Genomic DNA, 15,016 nt, shown 5'->3' with positions numbered 1-15,016 from the left:
ACAGAAGAACGAGGCATTGTGGCTGCAAATGTGGTCAAAAGTCACGGTCGTAAATCAAGGACTACCTACATTTCTTTTGTGCATCTGCTACTGAAGTATTTATACATGTAGTCCTTGACTTATGACTAAAATTGAGTCCAAAATTTTTGTTGCTTATAGAACATTTATTAAGTGGATTTTGCCCCGTTTTATGACCTTTCTTGCCATAGATGTTAAGTGAATCACTGTTAAGTTAGTCATATGGCTGTTAAGTGAATCTGGCTTCCCCATTAACTTTGGGACTTTGTCACAAAAGGGCATCACATGACCCTGGGACACTACAACCATCATAAATATGAGTCATCTGAATTTTAGTCACGTGGCCATGGGGATGCTGCCAATGGTCATAAGTGTGAAAACGGTCATAAGTTATTTTTTTTCGGTACCATTGTAACTTTTAACAATCACTAAATGAACTGCTGTGAGTCAGGGACTACCTGTATATTCCAGCTCAATAGAGAAGAATCTAAACTGAGCTGCACTCATCAAGTTAAAGGAGGTGGACAATAGGATACCTGGGGATCCAGTCCATTTCTCAACATTTAAAAATTGGCTTGATTAAGACTGGGTAACCTTTAGGATGCTGCCTGACTACAATTCCCAGCATTCCTCTCCACCAACTGGGCTGAATGGAGCTTCTAAATGCTGCAGATCAGCTGCATCTGGAGGGTGACAGATGCCAGCCTAGAGAAAGTTTCAGTTCATCATCATCGATATTATTTAGCTTCACCAGAATTTGTCGCCAAAAAGGACACCACAATTGCCCTTGAGTGACTGCAGCTGAGACCCTAGTCAATTGCTCCCAATTGTGGCTGGACGCCTTGCCAGCTAATAGCTTTGCCAGAACAAAGCAGCCAGAAGCCACATTCAACCCTCTCAGCGTCTCCAGTGGGAGCGGTGTGCATTGTATATTACTCAGCATTTGCTCCTCTGATGTTGCCCAGAAAAGGTGGCTTAAAAGGGAGACAGGTGTTTGATGGAATGAGCGATGCTTCTTCATCTACTCAGAGGCAATGCGTGCAAACCCCATGCAATTTATTTCAAAGACAAAATCTATCCCTGAGACTGAAGAAAATGCAAAGAGATGAGGGAGGCACATTGTTTTAGGCAACCTGTCCCAACAGAAGTTCATTACATGGGACTTAAAAAAAAACAGCAGAAAATGAAAATACTGTAGGAACTTTACTAGGAGAACGAACCTGGGAGGGTGAGCCTTGTTCTCAGAGCAGGCACTGGAGCAGAACAGCACAAATATGGATATTATAATAATAATAATAATAATAATAATAATAATAATAATAATAATAATAATAATAATAGAAATAGAAAGACTGTGGCAAAGGCAAGCAAGGGTAGTACCAATAGTCATAGGCTCCTTGGGTGCAATCCCAAAACAACTGGAGCACCACTTGAACACCATTGGCATTGACAAATTCGCTATTAGTCAATTGCAAAAGGCGGCCTTATTAGGAACTGCTTCCATCCTGCGACGATATCTGTAATACCATCAAACATCCACGTCTGCCTATCCCAGGTCCTGGGTAAGGACTCGATAGGTAGACAAAATGCCAAATCCAGTCTGAACATCTGGCTGACTGTGCAATGATCCATAACAACAACAACAACAACAACAACAAGGCAGCTTTGGTTGGAGAAGTGAAGAAATGGCAACCCAGAATGAGGTTGTTTTGTTCTGTTGCAACAGACTTTCTTTCCTATCTTACCGATATCAGCTTTGCGTTAGGCCTAATTTTGGCATATGAGCAATTTGAAATCTAGATTTACAATGTGACGTAATCAAAAGCAAACTAGCGGCTTCCACCCTCCCTTGAATCTCCTGATCAACAGCTGCACTCAGGCACCAGGCTTCTTACCCTGGTTCCTGAATTAAACCATGTCCTGAGTTCTTTGCATGATACATCGCTCAATAACCTAATGGATTTGCACACCAGCGTAAGCCACAAAACCTGCAATCCAAGTTGATATTTGCGCGAATGCAGTCTCTTGTTTTTCAGCTAACCTGGTTTTCTGTACTGTGTTAATGCAGCCTCTGGCTGGGGAATTATGGGAATTGAAGTCCACGCATCTTCAAGTGGCCAAGGCTGAGAAACACTGTTCTAAACCATTTTCACTGGACCTGCACAAAGAGCATCGCAACTGTTCATCTTGCATATCTCCACTCTGTCTATTGCATAGCTGCTCTGCATCTTCTTCCTTTACCCCTCCCAAGCTCAATGTCTGTGTGGACCAAGCCATTGTGCTTTTAAAATGTTGGTTTACACAGTCAGAACCTTTGGTGGTTTGTTATTCTCTAAGCCAGTGGTTCTCAACCTTTTTAATGCCACGACCCCCAACCGGTCGTAAGTCGAGGACTACTCAACCGGTCGTAAGTCGAGGACTACTCAACTGGTGCAGCACCGTTTGCAGAATGGGACTTTTGTCGGGCTCAGCAGGGCAGAGAAAGCCTGGACAATTCCTATTGGCTTTTGAAAGCCAATAGAATTAGACTCTATTCAAGAGAGTCTATTCTATTGGCTTTTCAAAAGCCAATAGAATAAAAGGGAGTAGCACAGCTAAGGAAAAGGGGAAAAAAATGGCGGACTGCGTTGTTTGGCGACCCCCGTGAAATGGTCGTTCGACCCCAAATGGGGTCCCGACCCACAGGTTGAGAACCACTGCCCTAAGCCCTGGTTTAGGACAAGGGTCCGAATGTTGGGAGCCATCTGCTTTTGAATGATTAGAATGCAAATAAGTAGAGAATAACTGATGTTCACCTGCTTTTTTTTTTTTAGGTAGGGGGGAATTCAAAATATTAACCAAATTGTCTGCTCCTTGTCTACAGAGAGGAGAGGGAAGACAAAGATCAACAGGACAAAGTAAACTTGCATCACTGTTTTAAGTTTTCTGCTGGGAACAGATTCATCTTTGAAATACGCCCAAATACGCTATTTTCTTCCTACATGGCTTAAAAAGTGCTCCGTAATACTTTTAAAAGCCATCTTTTAATATCCTATCCTCTTCCGCCTCAGACTGCACTGATATTTTATTGATGGACGATACGACAAGAGTCAAAGATATTTGGGCATTTCAGAAAAATTGTTTCAACTGGATAACTGGATCCTGCTGTGTATTGTGGGTCCAAAATAAAGTAAACCCCCATCCTTAAACTCTCTACAGTGGAAGGATGTTTGCTATTTTTTTCTGCTATATTACATTATAGGTAGTCCTCCACTTACAATATGGGTGTCAAACTTGCCACATCACATGACGTGTCGCAACCTATCGCAACTTTTTTCGCACTGCTGGAGCTGGGGTGGGCTGGCAGTTTGACGCCCCTGACCTATAACCATAATTGAGCCCAACATTTCTGTTGCTAAGGGAGACAATTGTTAAGCGAGTTGTGCTCCATTACACAACGTTTTTTTGCCACAGTTGTTGAGCAAATTGCTGCAGTTATTTAGCGAATTGGTGAATCTGGCTTCCCCCACTGACTTTGCTTGTTGGAAGCTAGCTGGGAAGGTCACAAATAATGATCACATGACCCCGGGACAATGCAACCGTCATAAGTGCATGCCAGTTGCCAAGCATCCAAATTTTGATCACTTATGATCGTTGCACCGATGCTGCAACGGTCATAAGTGTGAAAACTAGTCATAAGTCGCTTTTTTTCAGTGGTGTTGTAACTCTGAACAGTCACTAAACGAATGATCGTAAATCTATATAAGACTGTTACCGTCTCAAGATTAATGCCCTCCTATTTCTTAACTAGCAAAAAGCACTAGGACTATCCTGACCTCTTTTTCAAACAATTGCTAAACTATTTTTAAGGCTGTAAGAAGAATCTCTTAATGTTGCTCTTCTGCCTCCAACAGTGGGCAGCTAAATCTTTCCTGAAGCTATCCAGAGATTCACAGTGTCCCCAATGGCAATTTGCCTCCCTCAATTCATTTAGAGCTAGACCGTTAATAGGGGCTCCATTAGTTTAAGACTTATCCGGTCAAGAGTGTTATGACTAGATGCAAATCCATACAGGAGAAAGTTTGAAAGGGTGCAGTCATTTATGTTTCAGCTGGTTGTGTGAATCAAGTTATCACATTAAGAATCTTAATGTTTTCTTATCTGGGCACAGTCTCTTTCGTGATCATAGTAATTATATTCTGTTAACCCTCAAATCTTATTTTCATCTAAGGTGTATTTAAGTCCCTTCCATTTCAGAAAACTGATATTAAAATACAGAGCATCTGATGCAGAGAGGTTCCATGTAGCAATTACATCTAGTAGCAGTTGATAAATGTAGTTCTCTTCCCAAATTTGTTTAGTTTTTTATTTCCTTTAATTAATTTTGCAAACAGCCATATAGAAAACAAGCAGCAATTAGGGGCTAATTAACAGAACAATGTTGTAGCAATAATACTGTTTTAGCATAGCAAAATTTGTATATTTTTTTGTTGTTGTTTAACCCAAGGCGAATGCTGAAGAATCATGCAGCTTGTGTGGGCAAACAATTTATTCATTTCTAATAAAAAGGCTACCTGTCTTTCTTTTACAATTCCGTCTTTCCTCCATAAAATTCAAGATGGTGTTTTTTTTTCCTCACAACCTTCTTGGAGGTAGATTATGACTCATCCATTTATCCCACACTGTGTCAAATTAGGGGCCTGTCCCTCTTAGTGGAAGTGAGTTTCACAAACACTTCCCAAATGCAAACCCCACACTTGTGCAACAGATGCAATGAAACATGCTCGGGTACCATACCTATATCCCAGGTCCCCTATGGAAATGTTAAATACAGGTAGTCCTTGACTTACAACTGTTCATTCAATGACCCTTTGAAGTTACAACAGCACTGAAAAAGAGACATGCCCATTTTTCACACTGCCATTGCAGCATCCCTGATCAAAATTCAGACGCTTGGCAACTGACTCATATTTATGATGGTGGCAGTGTCCTGGGGTCACGTGGCTGCCATTTGTAACCTTCTGACAAGCAAAGTCAAATGGGGAAGCCAGCTTGACTTAACAACCATTATAATGACTTAACCACGGCAGTGATTCTTAACAGTGCCACTTAACTGTGGCAAGGAAGGTCGTAGAATGGAACAAAACTCACTTAATGGCTGCCTTGCTTAGTAGCAGAAATGTTGGGCTCCATTGCAGTCCTAAGTCAAGGACTACCGGTATTAGCAGCAGCAGAACAGAATTTTGAGAGAACACGAGATACTTCTTTCCTAACCATCCCATTATACTGCATTGAAAAAAGTTTGCTTTGCAGAGATGCTGAAAGAAATTTAAGTCTGTGCAATTTACAACATTTGAAGCTTAATTCTCATCGCTTCTACATATCCTAAGAAGTTGGAGATGGACTTGCGGGGGAACTGGATACTTGCTTTCAAACCATAACAACGGCAATTACACCATTGTTGAATAAAGTAAGAAAGGACAAGTTGGGAGCATGTTTTTAACACACACACAAACACACACACACACACAACTTCTAAGCCCCAGAGATGGCTGCAGAAGGCCATCCAAATGAAATAAAAATCTGTAGTCCAGAATTTCTTTTGCATCCCAGCGATAAAAGGAGTTGAATCACCCAGTTTTCTCCACTGTGTCTCCTTGTTGTGTTGCTATTGTTAAGACCACTGAGAAGCGGAATCTCACTGACTTTCTCCAGAGTCACTGAAGTTCTAGATTCATCTTTTTGCCACACTTGGCTAAAAAGCTAGTTTAAGACAAGCAAGCCACCACCACCTTGGGCAGTTTTTGCAATACTTACTTGGCACCAGAGAGCAGCCCCTGGTGGGCACATTGTATTGCCAGCACTCCTGCCTTTGAGGTGTTAAACCCCAGAAAACATAAAGGCTCCCTCCACACAACATACGTCTCCAGGTTTGAATGAATCACGGTTTGCTTAACCCATTTTTCAGGGTTCACATGATTATCCCGAACTGTAAATGCAATAAAACCAGCTGGGTTCGCACCCATCCACTTAAGTGTGGTTGGCTGATTGATGGCTCTGGGTGGGTGTTATTATAACCAATATGACACAATAAGATATATGTTCCTAGCCTGCCTAACCACATTTGCTTTAAGTATGGTTTATTGAATAAACCACAACTGGTTTCAAATAACACCCTGTGCCCTAAATCCTGGTTTACAGACTAAACCCCGAACTCAACTGTGATTAATTCCTGTAGAAATTCTGTCAAAGGCCCCTGCTGCAGATCTGAGCAGATTCATCCTTTGTTTCTCCTTTCTCTCCCACCCCCTTTCCATTTATCACCTCTAGATATTAAGCCTTGGGCTGGGAGCCTTCCTTCCTCACCCCATTAAGGGCCACTTTACACTGTGAGAGGGGCAGAGATCCATTTAATAGCAACCAGGATTAAAAAGAAAGAAAGAAAGATTGTTCCCATCAAAACTGCTGACATTCCACCACTTCGTAAGGTGTCCCCAAAATGGAACTTCATCTACAGTCTTGTCAAAACCCCTCCAGCTTATTTCTAAGCAGCTTTTCCAAGCAGAAAGTGCATTGAACTCACTCCTTAGTAATGCAATTTTTTTTTATTTCGCAATTAAACATTAAGGATAAGGAATCAGCCTTCATTCCACGGACGAGGATAATGATGATGATCATAACGGGCCAAGTGTTTTTCTGATTCTCTGCACACTAGAGGATCTTAGCACTCCGGTCAAAAGGGATTCTCTCTTCCACCAAACACCCTAAGCCAAGACAATTTCTTAAACCATTCATTCATTTGCCTAATTATCCGCCTTCCACAGAATGTCCCCATCCGCTGTCTCTCAGTTCTTTTGCTTTCTCACTTTGATGGGAATCTCTCTTGCCTTCTGCTTATCTTGTAAGCCCTGCAACCCTGGCTGTTCGTACCTCCAGGAGATTTGTTCTCTCCGGTTTTTGACTTCCCTTTAGTGCAGGGTTTCTCAACCTTGCCAACTTTAAGACTTGTGGACTTCAACTCCCAGAATTCTGGGAGTTGAAGTCTACAAGTCTTAAAGTTGCCAAGGTTGAGAACCCCTGCTTTAGTGTCTTTGTAAACCCCATGTTCAGAAGCTCACCTGTTTGACATACCCTCCCTTCACACTTCCCGTGCTTTACGGCTCCCTCCGACTTCCCAAAAGCCCCCCCCCGTGTGCTTCCTACATCCTTCCCCAATCTCAGCTCTTCCCCCCCCCCATACACCAGACTACAGTTTTTATCAACCCCAGCCACATGTGGAAAGCTCCACGCTGTCTTATAGCACCTCTAAAAATATTGACTTGGCACCCACGGGAGGGGGTGGGACAACCCCCCCTTTTCCTTCCATCTTCCAATTTCGGCAGCTGTCGTGTACTTCAATGGACCCCCCCTTCTCCTTCCTTCTCTCTCTTTCAAACTCTTCACCCCCCTCCACACTTTGCTTCTCTTCCCCACCTCCCCCCCCAAAAGAAGCCTTTTCTTTTCCATGTGTGGAAAAAAGGCGAAAGGCAGCCTACGTTTGTATAAATAAATAAATAAATAAATAAATAAATAAATAAATAAATAAAATAAAATACTTCTTTGTCCAAAGTGCTAAGGGAAAAAGAAAAAAAAATGTTTGGCGGTTTGTGGAGCTGGGCAACGCAGCCGGTCCTTTTTCCAAACGGGGAAACTGACCTGACAGATCCACCGACACAATTCAAACCTAACAAAAACGCCCCCTCCGCCAGCCTTATCTGCCAAAAGCTCCCCCCCCAAAAAAAAATTAGGCTCCCCTTCTCTTCTCTCGTATACTCTCCCCCCTTTCTTTTTTCTTCTTCTTCTTCTTCTTCTTCTTCTTCTTCTTCTTCTTCTTCTTCTTCTCCTCCTCCTCCTCCTCCTCCTCCTCCTCCTCCTCCTCCTCCTCCTCCTCCTCCTCCTCCTCCTCCTCCTCCTCCTCCTCCTCCTCCTCCTTCTTTAATTGTTCTTCCACCCTGGAGCGCTAAGCTCGCCTTGCCAAGCCTTTTCTGAAGGAAAAGGCACATCCTGAGAGAGTCCAGCCGGCTTTGGGGCGTGCGCGGTGGGTGAAACAAAGCTCACTTGAGCCAACCCAGAGATGCGCCGAAAGCTGCACGGAGCCTGGCTGTGCACGGGGGGAGAGCAGTCAAAGCTCACCGTTCCTCCCCAAGTTGGAAGTTTGTCTCTCTTTCCTCCTCCCCCCCCCCTTTTCCAAGGCAGGCGAATGCAAACGACCAAGATCCGCGCCCCCCCCCCCTTACCTGAATCGCCTTCAGACTCTGCAGGAATGCATGGCTTCCGTCGCGGCGAAGCAGCCCTTTCCTTCCTCCAGGCGAGCGCCGCGAGGGGTTCAAATACCGCCGGCTCCCAGGCGGAGGGGGATTTAAAAAAAAAAAAAAAAAAAAGGTGGGTGGGTGGGTGGGTGGGGGCGATCGACCCGCTCAGAGGGGGCTGAGCCCCATCAGTTGCATCCCCCTGCAAAGGAGGGGGAGAGGGGCGTATGGGGAGGGGGGGCTGCAGCCAATCCCAGCCAGGAGCTGGGGGAAACAAAGGGGGCACCCGGCGCGGTTCAGCCGGGGGGGAGCGGCAGAGAGGTTGGCAGCCCCCCTCTCCCTGCGCCCTGCTTCTCCATGGGGGGGGGGGAGCCAGACAGGATGCAACCCCTTCCTCCGGCTCTCTCCGACCCTCCCCGCTCGCGCTGCCTTGCCCACCTGCCCGCCCGCTCCTCGGCAGTAAGAAGGAGCGCAACGGCATCGCAAGACAGAAGGGGGTGGGGGTGGGGGGGGAGCGGCGCATGCGCTCGTGGCCTCACCCCTCCTGTAAATCTCGGGGGGAGGGGCGGCTGGCAGAGACAATGATCTCCTATTTCTCACCCCCCCCCTTTTTTTTTTTAATTTTCATCCATGGCGACTTTAATAAAAAGTTTGTGGGGGCATCCGAGGAATGGTTCGATAACTGCATATGCGGGTCAGCTGTGATAAGTTTTAGATTTTTAGATTGGACAGTCATTCGTCTGAAATGGACCAGAAGACCTCCGCTTAAATCTCTTTGAGCAGGACAAGAAGCAACGGATGGAAACTAATCAAGGAGAGAAGCAACCTGGAACTAAGGAGACACTTCCTGACCGTTAGAACAATTAACCAGTGGAACAACCTGCCTCCAGAAGGGGTGAATGCTCCAACACTGGAAGTTTTTAAGAAGAAACTGGACAGCCATTTGTCTGAAATGGTATAGGGTTTCCTGCCTGAGCAGGGGGTTGGACTAGATGACCTCCAAAGTCCCTTCCAACTTTATTATTGTTATTATTATTATTACTATTATTATTATTATGGATCATCGCACAGCCAGCCAGATGTTCAGACTGGATTTGGCATTTTGTCTACCTACCGAGTCCTTACCCAGGACCTGGGATAGGCAGATGTGGATGTTTGATGGTATTACAGATATCATCGCAAGATGGAAGCACTTCATAGTAAGGCCGCCTTTTGCAATTGACTAATGGCGAATTTGTCAATGCCAGTGGTGTTCAAGTGGTGCTCCAGTTGTTTTGGGATTGCACCCTTGCTTGCTTTTGACACAGTCTTTCTATTTCTATTTGTAGGAGCTGCTGCAAGAAGATCGCACAGACTGACTACAAGCAGTGGCATGACAAAGTAGCAACAATGGTGCATTGGAAGATCTGCAAGAAATATCATTTGCCTGTAAGCAAGAACTGGTGGGATCATAAAATAGAGAAAGTCATAGAAAATGATAAAATTAAACTGCTCTGGGACTTCAGAATTCAAACAGACAAGCACCTGCAACATAACACCCCGGACTTAACAATTGTCGATAAGAAAGACAAAAAAGTCTGGATAGTGGATTTGGCAGTGCCTGGAGACAGCAGAATAGACGAGAAAGAACTGGAGAAGATAACAAAATTATTATTATTATTATTATTATTATTATTATTAATCATTGCACAGTCAGCCAGATATTGTTGTTGTTGTTGTTGTTGTTGTTATTATTATTATTATTATTATTATTATTATTATTATTATTATTATTATTATTATCTTTGCAAAGGTCCCTTCCAGTTCTGTTCTGATTGATTGGTAGTTAAAGGGAGGGCAGATAGTTATTGTTAAGGGGAGGAGAGGCAGAGAGAGAATTGCACACCGTGCCTATGTCTTCTTTTCTGGAAGTTTGTTTATTTTTTAACGGCAACTTAAGATTTTCCAGTAGATTTTCCAGTCTTCGTGACTGGAATAAATTAATCCTAAGAAATGACCTACAACCCAGACTCCAGCATTTCTGATAGATAGCTTTCCCCACGTTAGCTGTAAATGCCCTATGAATCTATGGCTACCCTTACTTTGCCTTGAGCCTTTGGGTCAGCCCAGCTCAAGAGTAGATTGCAGACAGAGGTTTTCCCCAGCTGGATTTGAAGAGGCATTTATATATTGGTTAAATATATATATATGCCATCTTTCCCTCAGAGTTTAAGGCAGTTTGCACTGGGATGTCACTTCATTTCGTCTCCATAACAGCAACCATATAAAGCAGGGTGGGCTAGCATAGAGTGACTAGCCCAGGGGTGGGGAACCTTGGCTCTTTTATGACTCATGGACTTCAACTCCCAGAATTCCTGAGCCAGCCATGCTGAGGAGAAAAGGAGAGGCTTCTAAGCTGAGCCATGCTGGCTCAGGAATTCTGGGAGTTGAAGTCCACGAGTCATAAAAGAGCCAAGGTTCCCCACCCCTGGACTAGCCCAAAACCACCCAGTTGGTTTTCATGCCTGATAGTAGATTTGAATCTGGGTCTTCCCAGCAGAGCCCTTCTCCACTACAAATAGTCCACAACTTATGACCACAACTGAGTCCAAAATTTCTGTTACTAAGCAAGACAATTATTGAGTTTTGCCCCACTTTACGACCTTTCTTGCCATAGTTGTTAAGTGAATCACTGCAGTTGTTAAATTATTAAGTGAATCTGCCTTCCCCATTGACTTTGCTTGTCAGAAGGCCGCCAAAGGGGATCACGTGACCCCTGGGGACACAGCGACCATCATAAATATGAGCCAGTTGCCAAGCATCCAAATTTTTACCACATGACCACAGGGAAGCTGCGATGATTGCAAGTGTGAAAAATGATCATCAGTCACTTTTTCACTGCCGTTAAAACGTCTGATGGTCACTAAATGAATGAATGGTTGTAAGTCAAGGACTACCTGTATATCAACCTGGAGCCAGAGAGGGTTTTGAGGCTTCATCCGATACGCTTGATGTATTTTTCTCCACATTCATAAAATCTAGACATTTAAAACACAATTCAGCTTCATTTCAGATGAATACAAAATTCAGCCTTGCTTAGGTATATGTAATTTTGTTTTTTATGTACTCAGTTTTCAGGAGGTTGAAAGCTGCAACTACTGTAAGGACCTCTATTACCACCCTTTGCAACTGGGGCCCAACTGCTCTGACATAGTTGACTTAGACGAAAGACTGACTGTTTTTAATAGAGATGAAACCCAAATTTCTACAAGGAAGCCCTAAACCTTCTTCTTCGCACTGAAAAACATACAGGAGGACTTTGACAGACTTGTACACTGGGCGCTATCTAACAAAATGAAATTCAATGCTGAAAAAAGTAAAGTTCTACATTTAGGCAAGAAAAACCAAATGTTCAGGTATAGTATAGAGGGTACCTTGCTCAATAGTAAGTAACTACAGGTATAGTATAGGGGGTACCTTGCTCAATAGTAAGTAAGAATCTTGCTCAATAGTAGTAACTGTGAGAGGGATCTCGGAGTCCTAGTGGACAATCACTTAAATATGAGCCAGCAGTGTGCTGCAGCTGCCAAAAAAGCCAACACAGTGCTGGGCTGCATTAACAGAGGAATAGAATCAAGATCAGGTGAAGTATTAATACCATTTTATAATGCCTTGGTAAGGCCACACTTAGAATACTGCATCCAGTTACATCCACGATGTAAAAAAGATGTTGAGACTCTAGAAAGAGTACAGAGAAGATCACAACCTACTACTTGACAAGATAGAAAAATGTGGGGTAGAAAGCACCACCACCAGATGGATCCGTAGCTGGCTGACCAGCCGTACTCAGTGTGTGGTCCTCAATGGAACCGCATCTACGTGGAGGGAAGTGTGTAGTGGGATGCCCCAGGGCTCTGTTCTGGGCCCAGTGCTCTTCAATATCTATATTAACGATTTGGATGAGGGGATAGATGGGGAACTCATCAAATTTGCAGATGACACCAAGCTGGCAGAAATAGCCAATACTCCAGAAGACAGGCTTAAGATACAGAAGGATCTGGACAGACTTGAACACTGGGCGCTATCTAACAAAATGAAATTCAGTGATGAAAAAAGCAAGGTTCTACATTTAGGCAAGAAAAACCAAATGCACAGGTATAGCATAGGGGGTACCTTGCTCAATAGTAGTAACTGTGAGAGGGATCTCGGAGTCCTAATAGACAATCACCTAAATATGAGCCAGCAGTGTGCTGCAGCTGCCAAAAAGGCCAACACAGTGCTAGGCTGCATTAACAGAGGGATAGAATCAAGATCACGTGAAGTGTTAATACCACTTTACAATGCCTGCTATCCTGTCCCCCCTCGTCCTTCTCTTCATTAAACTGGACATACCCAATTCCAGCAACCGTTCCTTATATGCTTTAGCCTCTAGTCCCCTAATGATCTTTGTTGCTCTTCTCTGTACTCTTTCTAGAGTCTCAACATCTTTTTTACATCGTGGTGACCCAAACTGATGCAGTATTCCAAGTGTGGTCTTACCAAGGCATTGTAAAGTGGTAAGTCGAGGATTACCTGTATTCAGCTGTAGTCAACCAATTCCTGAGCCGTCTTGGGGCTGTTTCCGGCCAGCCCTGTGCTAGAACCTGCTTCATCTGGGGTGGGTGGGTGAGGGGGCAACCATCTCCCTCCCCCTCCTGAGCAAAAGACGACCTGATACAGGATTGCACGGGAGGCGGAGGGGGCCTGCATTACCCTTTTTCCTTCCACACATGGGCTCATTCACACAGTATTGTACAGACAGAAGTCTCAATTTGTCTTATCCAGCAAAAAGCTGAGGGGGGTGGGTGGGTGGGTGGGGAAGGGGGGGGAGAAAGAAAGGGATTCATTTTGCTTATCTTTGGCAGCATCTCTAGGAAGGGAGACGTCACCGATTCATTTCCATAGGATGTGCGGGGGGGGGGGAAGGGGCTCTGTATCCTATAGAGGGAAGATTTGGCTTCCTAGCCTATTCTATAACTCCTTTGCATATCAAACTGGGGTCTGTTTCCTGCCCCTTTGTGGCATTGAAAGTCTCGGGGTGGTTATTGTGCTCCCTTGGCATGGATTGGGCTCTGTGCAACCGGAGTTAAGCTGACGCAGCCGGGCGTTTGTGTGCCAATGAGACATTCTCCCCTGAAGGGTTTAGAGAAGTGGAGAAAAGGGGGCGACGGAAGGAGGGAGCAGGTGAGCCCAAGAAAAGGCCTCTGTTTGTCTTTTTCCAACCTAGTTTCCCCCCACATCTCCCATCATCCCCGCTGGTCATCGCAAATGGAATACCAAGTCAAAACTGTGCAAATTTAGGGGTCCACGCAGCGGGTTTTTCAACGGCACAATTGGGGGAGGATGGTCTAAAAATGACCTTTGATTTAACGAGAGTAAATTCGATATTATGTGAAAGGAGAGGCTGTTAACATGATGGGTTCCTCCTTGATTGACTAATTTCCATTGGTTAAAAAAGGCAATTTGGCAGCAACTTGAAGGAGACCTGTGGCCCTGGGATTTAATTGCTTGATGTATGTAATTTTTATTAGAGGCGTTTAAAAAAAGGAAGAGAAAAACTAGTACAAGCTAATGCAATGTCAGAAAAAGAATAGCAAAAGGAAGAAATCGAAGGGAAAGCCAGAAAAAAGGGGAATAAAAGAAAAAAATAGGACAGGAAGAAAAGAAATGCAAAGAAGTAGCTTCCAATATTTTTTAGAGCCGTTAAAAGTGCAATTATAAGCCCACGTCTCTGGTTACAACGTAGCCTCTCTCTATAATCTGTCCTGTCTAATCATCAAAGCCATAAATCGTAATTTCATTTTTTTCTGATTCATGCAAAAAAGTCCATAAGGGGATTTCCGTCAGCAATGAATGTGGGTACAATATTGTCTTTCCTCTGATCAAAAAAGTCAATTTAGCCATCTCAGCAAGTTCCATCATCTTCACCAACCATTCCTGCATTGTGGGTAGTGCCAGATCTTTCTATTTTTGTGCATACAATAATATTGCTGCAGTTATCATGTACCAAAACAAAATTCCTTCTTTCTTTCTTTCTTTCTTTCTTTCTTTCTTTCTTTCTTTCTTTCTTTCTTTCTTTCTTTTTTCCACCCTCTACCTTATATTAATTCTCTTTTAGTCCTTCCTTCCCTTTCTCCTTCTCCTTCTCCTCTTTCTCCTCCTTCCTTCCTTCCTTCCTTCCTTCCTTCCTTCCACTCCTTCCTTCCTTCCTTCCCTCCTTCCCATTTCCATTCAGGATAACATAGGAGCACACTACTGTATGTATGTCTTGTTTCCACCTCTTTGTTCATCAGTCCATCCCTCCCTCCCCCCTTCTCTTCCCACTAGCTCCCCACCCTGCAACATTTCATTGGCTGGAAAATATTGCTAAATTCCAGTGTAGCTTTTCCTTTTTCCCAAAGAGAGAGAGAGAGAGAGAGAAAGAAATCCATCAGGAAAGGGAGACAAAATGAACCTGATTCTCAAATCTGAAGAAGAGGCTACAAGATGTGCCTGAAAACTCTTTGTTCTCCAGGCTGCCTTCACACACACACACACACACACACACACACACACACACACACACACGCACGCACGCACGCACGCACGCACGCACGCACGCACACAGAAACAGACAGGCAGGAAGGCAGGCAGACAGACAGAGAGACAAAAACTCACCCACTCCTGCCAAGGCAGTCTCCCATCCTCTTTTTTTTCCTCTCTTGATTTTTCTA

The 15,016-nt window shown here is 44.0% G+C and overlaps 1 protein-coding gene across 1 annotated transcript in view; it reads right to left on the bottom strand.

Moving 5' to 3' along the window:
* The window catches only part of LOC120296894 (neurocan core protein-like), a 69,973-nt gene extending 61,585 nt beyond the window's left edge, over nucleotides 1-8,388 (bottom strand). The window contains exon 1 of the mRNA XM_039318937.1: nucleotides 8,274-8,388. The gene's annotated coding sequence lies outside the window, so the exon portion shown is untranslated. The remainder of the gene's footprint in view (nucleotides 1-8,273) is intronic.
* Between the last annotated feature and the right edge of the window lie 6,628 nt (nucleotides 8,389-15,016).

This window comes from Crotalus tigris, unplaced genomic scaffold, assembly GCF_016545835.1.
Source record: "Crotalus tigris isolate CLP2741 ecotype Arizona unplaced genomic scaffold, ASM1654583v1 scf7180000021690.217554, whole genome shotgun sequence".
NCBI classification, from domain to species: Eukaryota; Metazoa; Chordata; class Lepidosauria; order Squamata; family Viperidae; genus Crotalus; species Crotalus tigris.
The sequence above is the reverse complement of the archived record's forward strand: the minus strand, read 5'-3'. Positions and strand labels throughout refer to the sequence as shown.